The following is a 10324-nucleotide window of genomic DNA, read 5'->3' as shown; positions in this document are numbered from 1 at the left end:
TCCTGCTTCGCTTTTTCTACTTTTTTTCTTTAGGTATATGCCTGTTAAGACATATAGCACACTCCCCACCCACCCATCCTTGCACTTTAATGGCTAAATTCTAGGATGTAATAGGTATTACTCCTAGTGCTTTCCTGCTTCCAAAATGAAAATATGTGCTTAAACAATAATTCTGTTTTGTACACAGGCATCCACGGATGTTTTTCTTTGTTTTTTTTTTTTTTTTTTTTTTAATACTATAGAGCTTTAACTCTCTGATAGAGAAAACCCTTGAAAAGATCTGCTTACCAAAGAAACGTGGGTCTGCTCTGGCCTCCTGGTTCAATGCAAGTCTGTTCTGACAACAGCTGAATTGGCCAGCTTCATTGTTTTCCACGTGGCCTTTATTCCATTCTCCCAGGGACTCAGACACTGCTCATCTGGCTCAATGGCAGTCCAGGGAGCTGACCTGACAAAAGGCGTCAGTGGCATAAACTTAAATTCAAGAACGCTGAGAAAAATTGTAGATGTCCCTCACTTTCAAAAGCCTGCCCTTAATGTTTCTCGGGTGTTGGGGGTAAGAATGGATCTCTGGGTAGGAGCTCTTGGCTTGCAGAAACAAGGCTGGGGGGACCCTTTCTTTCTGCCTTTCCTCTCCTAATCAGTATGCTGAGTGAGGGGACCCCCTGTGTGGACTCAGCCCAGGTCCTATCTCTGCACACCTCTGCCTCTCAACCAGCCATCTTGCCCAACTCCAGGATCTATGACACGCATACAGGGAGTAGAGCAGAAGTGACCTCAAGCCATTTAGAAAGGGAATTCTGGGGGTCTGGGTACCAGGGCAAGGCACAGGCTCTGCCTGGGGGAGGGCACATTTCCTTGGCTCCCCTTTCTATGTGGTAAAGGAATTAGCCAGAGGAGGGTGGGAGCAGGTTCTTTAAAGCACAGGACCCAGACTGGGACCCTCAGTATCTCTAACCTAAGGGCAATTCTGCTTTCATATACTTCCTCCTTGGGTATCCTTTCCTAGCTCCTCCCACCTTAAACAGGTGCAGCATACACATTTTCTCCAGGTACTTAATCACATCAAGCCTATTGCTGTCAGTAAGGAGGATGGTGGGGAGGGAGAGGGAAGGGTACCAATGAAACCAGGGAGGTCAGATGTTGATGGTTATTGAAAGGGCATAATGGGTAACTGGGATGTTTTGCACAGTTCTCTTTACTGTGTGTATCTTTGAAATTTTTCATAATGAAAAGTTTAAAGAAAAGTGAAGCCAAGGAAGAAGTAAGGAAGAAAGAGAAAAAGTCGGGAAAGAACAATAATTAAGGTACCTAAGGTTATGTGGCAACTTAAAAGGAGGAGCTGGGATTCAAAGTTTTGTCTGAATCCAGAGTGTGAGAGAGCATGCAAGCATGACAGCGCATAACTACTGTGCTGTCAGATACGATCAGAGTTTTTAATCAAGTGTGGCTCCCTCTCTATGATGCGCTGTTGTTGTTCAATCACCCAGCTGCGTTCGACTCTTTTCGATCCCATGGACTGCAGCATGTCAGGCCTCTCTGTCCCTCACTATCTCCTGAAGTTTACCCAAGTTCATGTACATTGCATCACTGATTCCAGGATGTGACCATTCTCTAATCCCCCCCCCCTCCTACTTGTACCTGTCACTATAGCCTGCTTGTTCTCTGCACTGCCTTCTAAACGTGGCCCATGTTGTGTCTGTAACTTGTTCATTCAAGGACCTCGCTAGTGTCACCTCGCATCTCATCACTTACCCAACCCTCATCCTTCCTTCCTGGAGGGTTCCCTTTGTTTCTCCCCATCGTCAGAGCTCCTCTAGTCATAATCTCTGCCCCTACAGCCCTCCCACACCTCTCTGATCTTACCACATACTCCCTTGTGTTACCTCTGCCATTATGTCTGTGACATCTCTGAAACTAGATAGGAAAGTTTTTTTTTTTTTTGGTTTATTTTTTATTTCTTCATTTTTTAGAGCAAATACTGCCTTTTATCTTTTGCTGTTGTTGTTATTGTTCAGTCACTCAGTTGTGTCCAACTGTTTGTGACCTCCTTGTCCAGGCCTCCCTGTCCTTCCCCACCTCCTGGAGCTTGCCCAAACTCATGTCCATTGAGTCAGTGATGCCATCTAACCATCTTATCCCCTGTTGTCCCCTTTTCTTCCTGCCTTCAATCTTTCCCAGCATCAGGGTCTTTTCTAATGAGTCAGTTCTTCCCATCAGGTGGCCAAAGTATTAGAGCTTCAGCTTCAGCTTCAGCATCAGTCCTTCCAATGAATACTCAGGACTGATTTCCTTTAGGATGGACTGGTTGGATCTCCTAGCAGTCCAAGGGACTCTCTTGTGGTTGGTTTCTATGAAAGGGAACTCCTGCTGGTGTGGAGCAGACAGAGGTGAGAGCAGTCCTCAGGCTTCCTCAAACATCAGGACTCGAGTGGTGGGACTATTTCCATATTATGGTCAGAACATACTGGGGTCTGAAAGTGGCCAGGAAATAGCACCCCCTCTTCACTCACTGAGTTTTGGACCATGTGATACATAAGAACATGTATGTACATGGTGACCCACAGTATCACCTGTATATTGACGAAGTTTCATTTAGAGGACGTAACTAAATGTAAAGCCTGAGATGGGCTTACTAATGCCCTCCCTACCAGTCTGGTCCTTGGAAGAAGCAAGTCAACTGGCTCTCACTGGTCCAGGTGAGAAGGAGGAAGACAGCACATCTCTTGGGCTCAAGACCTTGTTAAACTAGCTCTACTCTGAGAACTTGGCTGGTGGCTGTTGCCTATCCCCTTCACCTGCAAGGGATAGATTAACAGATGGGGCCATACTAGCAAAGGTGCCTTCTCTGGAGATCAGACGAATGAGAAAAAGGCATTCTCTTCTAGAAGACACTGAGAGAGGGTGCAGTCAGGAGGAACAGGCAGGCTTCCAGCGTGTATGTGTGTGTGTTAGTTGCTCAGTTGTGTCTGACTCTTTGAGACCCCCATGGGCAGTAGCTCACCAGGCTCCTTTGTCCATGGAATTCTCCAGGCAAGAATACTGGAGTGGGTAGCCATTTCCTTCTCCACGGGATCTTCCTGATCCAGGGATTGAACCTGGATCCTCTCATTTCAGGTGGATTCTTCACCCGAGCCACCAAGGAAGCCCTGGCTTCCGGTAGATAAGCCATGGAGCTGTTCTTCTATCCAGATTTATCTGTTAAAGGAAATGCCTTACAGTTTCTGGGAATAGGTAAACTGACCATTGTGTTAGGAGTGTAAACCTAATATCACTGAAACTAGACCCTAAATGCAAATTTGAGCTATAAACAAATGTAGTATCCAGATCCAGGAAAGAATAAATTGTGCCATATTCTGAAGTACAATTGAAGGAGATCCTCGGTGTGGAGAAGAGAAGAATATATGAAAAAATAAAATTGCTTTCAAATATCTGAAAGGCTGTCAAATAAAATAATTCTGCCAGCTTCCATTTCTTGGTAACATACCATGTGTCAAGTACTATGTCATGCACTTTACATATATTACCTTTTCTGATTTTCAAACAACCCTATAAGGCAGTTATGATGACTCCAATATTGTAGTTGCAAATGCTGATTCTTTAAGAGTTAGACTTGCCTAACTTTACTCAACTGACAAGAGAAAGAGAGGACCACTGAATTCAAGTCCAGCTAATTCCAGATCTTGGCATTGCAAACACAACATCCAGCCGCAGATAAGGGAGGAAATGGGTGAAGGGTGTGGTTCTATGAGCAAAATTTGGCTCAGTGGGTGGGAGATAGATTTCAGCTTAATTTGAGACAGAACTTCGTCTCAATATGCGCTTAAAATAGAACAGGCTGTCTTAGGAAATTGCGACTTTCCTAATACTTGAGGAATTCAAGTACGGTGTGGAGGACTAGCTCTGGAAAGAATGTCTATTATGTGGGAAGTTTTATCAAATCAACTCCGAAATGCCTTTGAAACTGAATTTCTAAGATTATATAATATTTCTTCTTCTGCTTGGAGGTGACAAAATCTTTCTCGCTCTGAGCTTATAACATTTCAAATAATTAGTCCAAAGGACTCTGTTTGGCAAAAACCTTACCCACATCAGCCAACAGAGAAGCCAGCGTAGGTGACCAAGGATGTTTCTCTCTGGACGTGAATATGCCACATTCTTGGTGATTTTGCATCATTTCTGCAGCTATTTTTGTTTATTTCCTTTTTGTTCCCACCTCATTCCCAAACTTTTTTTTTTTTTAATGGAAAGTGGGCTGAAAGAAGTGCATTGTATTTAAAATTTCTCAGGCTAAATATCAGGGCCTTACACACCACCTAACTCACTTAAAAAGTTTCATAAACACAATACTTTGAAAGACCTTGAGAAGACTATTTGGATGAGAAATAAGCTATTATTGGCTACTGGGTAAAAGCTACCTTTGTTGAAAGTTCCTGGCTGAGTTTTTCTCCTGTAATGAAGTCCCCAGCAGATCCGAACCAAAGTCTGCTTGTGTGTTCAGATTTGGTGCTGCGCCGTGACAGTCTGACTTCTGTCAAGGTTCTGACACAATGCAAGATGAATTGAAGCACTAAAAGCTACCAATATAAAAACTGAGTAAAGAGCTATTTTGGATTTGTTGGAGACAAATAACAGACCAATAAACCTAAAAAATAAACCTAAAATTTATAGACACTGTGCTTTCTAATTCACTTGAACAAAAATGTGAAACTCCTCAATTTATAAGCACTGAAACTTCCTGGTGTTGGAATATGGAAACAATGCCACATGCTTTCTTGATTTACTGGAAGTGAATATGGCTTTCTTTAATCTTTGTCATTGTTATTATTGTCATTACCATCATTATGAGTACCATAAAAATTTTAGTCACTAATAGCTCAATGCAGAACACTGAGTTAAATGCATTAAATTTTGCTATTTAACAAAGTACCCTGGAATAGTGACTTTAAACAATAATCATTAATTTGCTCATGAATCTGAGAGTCAGAAATTTGGATGGAATTATCTGAGTGGTTCTTCTGCAGGTTTCAGCTAAACCCAGTCTGCAGTCAGTGGTGGTCCATGGTTCACACACCTGCCTGACATTTGATCAGCTCTTGGCTGGGCTAGCAGTTGGATAACTGCATTAGTCTTGGCTTATTCCTGTGATGGTGGTCTCAGCATCAAGTTTCTGCTTCTACATTGGCTAATGTACATTGATCAAAGCAAGTTATAGGACAAACCCTGCCTCAAAGAGGGGAGGAATGTAATCATCTTTTCATGGGGCTATCTTCGAAGTCACCTTGCAAGATTGTGGAGGGAAAGGAGTTCTGGCTATTTTTGCAATGGACTGAAGATATTAATATATCATCCTTATGCATAAGGTTCTGACAATCTCATTATGGAGATAGAACGTGAATAGGAGCAAACAACAAGTTGCCCCATATAAATATATACACCGTTAAATAGAATAGAGTAGGGAGTGAACTCAGGATGGCTTCACCAATGATTTGGAAGGGTATAGGAGAAGAAACTGAAGGGTGCTCAGTTCTGGCTGACTCTTTGTAACCCCATGGACTAGTTCTTGAGGCCAGATTACTGGAGTGGGTAGCTTTTTCCCTTCTCCAGCAGATCTTCCCAACCCAGGAATCTAACCAGGTCTCCCGAATTGCAGGCAGATTTTTTACTAACTGAGCTATTCTGCTTTATTGACTATGCCAAAGCCTTTGACTGTGTGGATCACAACAAACTGTCAAAAATTCTTAAAGAGATGGAAATACCAGACCACCTGACCTGCCTCCTGAGAAAGCTGTATGCAAGTCAAGAAGCAACAGTTAGAACTGGACCTGGAACACCAGACTGGTTCCAAATTGGGAAAGGAGTCCATCAAGGCTGTATATTGTCACCTTGCTTATTTAACTTATAGGCAGAGTGCATCATGTGAAATGCCAGGCTGGATGGAGTGTAAGCTGGAATCAAGATTGTCGGGAGAAATATCAATAACCTCAGATATGCAGATGACACCACACTTATGGCAGAAAGCAAATAAGAACCAAAGAGCCTCTTGATGAAAGTGAAAGAGGAGAGTGAAAAAGTTGGCTTAAAGCTCAACATTCAGAAAACTAAGATTATGGCATCTGGTCCCATCACTTCATGGCAAATAGATAGGGAAACAATGGAAACAGTGACAGACTTTATTTTTTTGGGCTCTAAAATCACTGCAGATGGTGATTGCAGCCACGAAAGTAAAAGACGCTGCTCCTTGGCAGTAAAGTTATGACCAACCTAGACAGCATATTAAGAAGCAAAGACATTCCTTTGCCAACAAAGGCCTGTCTAGTCAAAGCTATGGTTTTTCCATTAGTCATGTATGGATGTGAGAGTTGGACTATAAAGAAAACTGAGCACCGAAGAATTGATGCTTTTGAACTGTGGTGTTGAAGAAGACTCTTGAGAGTCCCTTGGACTGCAAGGAGATCCAACCAGTCCGTCCTAAAGGAAATCAGTCTTGAATATTCAGGACATGAGTCTGAGTAAGCTCCAGGAGTTGGTGATGGACAGGGAAGCCTGGCGTGCTGCAGTCCATGGGGTCACAAAGAGTCGGATACGACTGAGTGACTGAACTGAACTGAGGAGAGGAAGTGAAGTGAAGCTTCTCAGTCGTGTCCGACTCTTTGCAACCCCATGGACTGTAGCCTATCAGGCTCCTCTGTCCATGGGATTTTCCAGGCAAGAGTGCTGGAGTGGATTGCCATTTAAGGGCATTGTAAACACAGAGAGAGGTAGGAGCAAAGACAATGTATTAAGTTTTCACTGTTTTCATTACAAAATTCTGTGTCTTAAAGCAACACATATTTTTTATTTTCCAGTTCTGTAGGTTAGAAGTTCATACGATCTCACCAAACTAAAAGCAAAATGTTGGCAGGCTGTGTTCCCTTCTGGAGGTTATAATGGATAATCTATTTCCTGCTCACTTAGATTGTGGCAGAATTCATCTCTGTGAGGGTGTAGAATGGAGGTCCACATTTTCTTGGAGCTTCCCTGGTGGCTCAGACAGTAAAGAATCTGCCTACAATGGTGGAGACCGGGGTTCAATCCCTGGGTTGGGAAGATCCCCTGGAGAAGGAAATGACAACCCACTCCAGTATTCTTGCCTGGGAAATCCCATGGAGGCAAGAGCCTGATGGACTACAGTCCATGGGGTCGGAAAGAATAGGACACAACTGAGTGACTGACCCCTTGTAAACTGAGGATGAGACCCAGCTTGTTGCCCTCCCTGACTCATGGTCTCCTCCCTTCAGCTTCAAAGCCATCAGTGGGGAGTGGGGTGAATCCACTCATGTCTTCTGTCTTTCAGCCTTCTTGCACTTTTTAAGGATTTACGAGATTAGATTGGATCAATTCAATCTAATCTAATCCAGATAATCCAGGATTATTTCATCTCAAGGTCATTAACTTTAACCTTAGCACAAAGTCCCTTTAGTTACAGTAGGTAACATCATCCTAGGTTCTGGGAATTAGGACATGATGTATTGGAGGGAGGCATTATTCTCCCTACCACAGACAGGGCAGCAGGGCTGTTTGACTGCAAAGAAAAAGTTAACATAAAGAAAAGAAGGAGGTAAGATTAAGTAGGAAGGGAAGATGATATTGATCCAAACATATTTTATGATTGGAGTTTTTAGGCTTAAACCTAAACATAAAGCTCACTCCTAGTGATTCTGAAACTTTTATCCATATCTTTATTAATCAAGAAATATATACCAAATTTTTATTTTTAGTGATTGTATGGGTGGCTCAGCGGTAAAGAATCCACCTGCCAATGCAGCAGACCCGAGTTCGATTCCTGCGTCAGGAAGATCCCCTGGAGAAGGGAATGGCAACCCATGCCAGTATTCTTGGCTGGGAAAATCCCATGTCCAGAGAAGCCTGATGGGCTACTCACAAAAGAGTCGGACACGACTTAGTGACTAGACAACAACAATCACAAAACAATACTTTTTAAAATGTAAAATAATACCACAAATATACTTAAAAAGCTACACCTCCTTTCCCCACCTCAGCCTATCTGCTATTCAGGGCCACTGTTGTCTTCTACTCCTCCTCTCCCAGTCACAAAACAGGATTCTCTCTCTGAGATCCCTCCTCTGTGTTGACAACATTTCTATAACATTTGTTGACCCAGGAAGCTGTCTGACCTTGAAGCACATCACCATCTCCAAGATATTATGTAAGCTGTATTTGTTGGCGGGAGCCTGTAGCTCATTTTTATATGACTTGACCTTTTTACAAATATAGTAAAAAAAAAAAAAACACAACTATACTTATACAATGTCAATTTCTTATTAACTAATTGGATAGGATTTCACGGAACACTATGTCTCTGACTAGACTCACAGTCCAATTTTCATTTTGTTTTCTTTGGACTGAGTTTCCCACACCCCAGTTTGAGTCTGCAGTGTCATTACTAAAAGTACGGAGGACCATCCTTGTTCTCAAGAATAGCAACAAGAAGCTCCCAAAAGGCTCTTTGAACTTCTAAATTGAGGTGGAGATGAAAGAAGAAGTGCTCTTTGTCTTAAAGACTATCTTCTTTCTTCATGAAAGAAGTCAGTCTTAATGCTGAAAAATGTAAGAACAAGACACCTCAGTTGCAGAGATGAACATCTAAAAGCATAAAAGAATGGTAATTTGCTGTAGCTAAAAATAGACCCCTACCTTGATGCATTTGCACCATGTGGGTTGTTGGCAGTGTGGCCAGCCTTCATCTGTAAAGAGACAACGTCAGAGCCTGCAGTCAAAAATCAGATACAGTTGATTTTAATGTGCTTTGCTTCTAAGTGGGACACATTCCAGTGATTTCTTCTTCTGACTCTCCTCACACAGATAATCAGAGGCATAATTATTACCTTTCTGGTTCCAATCATTTATCACATGGCTACTCTGCAAACAATACAGTTGTGGTCCTTGCCTTTAGGGGTCTTAGGTCCAGTAGGGGAAGGAAACACAAAGCAAGTAATTACACACATTACTCATTCATTACAGTTGGGATAAGTGACAACAAGCAAAAATGGTCAGTGCTATGTACATTTATAAAGGAAAGCACTAAATTAGTTTTCTAAAATGACCAGTGCTCTCTGTAGCCTCCTGAACTTCTATCAACTGTATCCTTTGTTTAGAAATCAGGTGATTCCTTTCCTCAGATCAGATCAGATCAGTCGCTCAGTCGTGTCCGACTCTTGGCGACCCCATGAATCGCAGCACACCAGGCCTCCCTGTCCATCACCAACTCCCGGAGTTCACTCAGACTCACGTCCATTGAGTCAGTGATGCCATCCAGCCATCTCATCCTCTGTCGTCCCCTTCTCCTCTTGCCCCCAATCCCTCCCAGCATCAGAATCTTTTCCAATGAGTCAACTCTTTGCATGAGGTGGCCAAAGTACTGGAGTTTCAGCTTTAGCATCATTCCTTCCAAAGAAATCCCAGGGCTGATCTCCTTCAGAATGGACTGGTTGGATCTCCTTGCAATCCAAGGGACTCTCAAGAGTCTTCTCCAACACCACAGTTCAAAAGCATCAATTCTTCGGCACTCAGCCTTCTTCACAGTCCAACCCTCACATCCATACATGACCACAGGAAAAACCATAGCCTTGACTAGATGGACCTTTGTTGGCAAAGTAACATCTCTGCTTTTGAATATGCTATCTAGGTTGGTCATAACTTTCCTTCCAAGGAGTAAGCATCTTTTAATTTCATGGCTGCAGTCACCATCTGTAGTGATTTTGGAGCCCCCAAAAATAAAGTCTGACACTGTTTCCACTGTTTCCCCATCTATTTCCCATGAAGTGATGGGACCGGATGCCATGATCTTCGTTTTCTGAATGTTGAGCTTTAAGCCAACTTTTTCACTCTCCACTTTCACTTTGATCAAGAGGCTTTTTAGTTCCTCTTCACTTTCTGCCATAAGGGTGGTGTCATCTGCATATCTGAGGTTATTGATATTTCTCCCGGCAATCTTGATTCCAGCTTGTGTTTCTTTCAGTCCAGCGTTCCTACTACCTTCATTTTTCTGGCTTTTGGAAATTGTCTTTACTTCCTAAAACTGAACCTCCCTACATGCTCTTAGGGTATTTCTCTAGTGGCTCAAATGGTAAAGCATCTGCCTGCAACGCAGGAGACCTGACTTTGATCCCTGGGTGGGGAAGATCCCCTGGAGAAGGGAATGGCTACCCACTCCAATATTCTTGCCTGGGAAATCCCATGGACAGAGGAACCTTGTGGGCTAGAGTCCATGAGGTTGTAAAGAGTCACACATAACTAAGCGAATAACATTTTCACTTCATTA

Source organism: Bos taurus, chromosome 3 (assembly GCF_002263795.3).
Source record: "Bos taurus isolate L1 Dominette 01449 registration number 42190680 breed Hereford chromosome 3, ARS-UCD2.0, whole genome shotgun sequence".
Classification (NCBI taxonomy): Eukaryota; Metazoa; Chordata; class Mammalia; order Artiodactyla; family Bovidae; genus Bos; species Bos taurus.
This window is presented reverse-complemented; position numbering follows the sequence as displayed.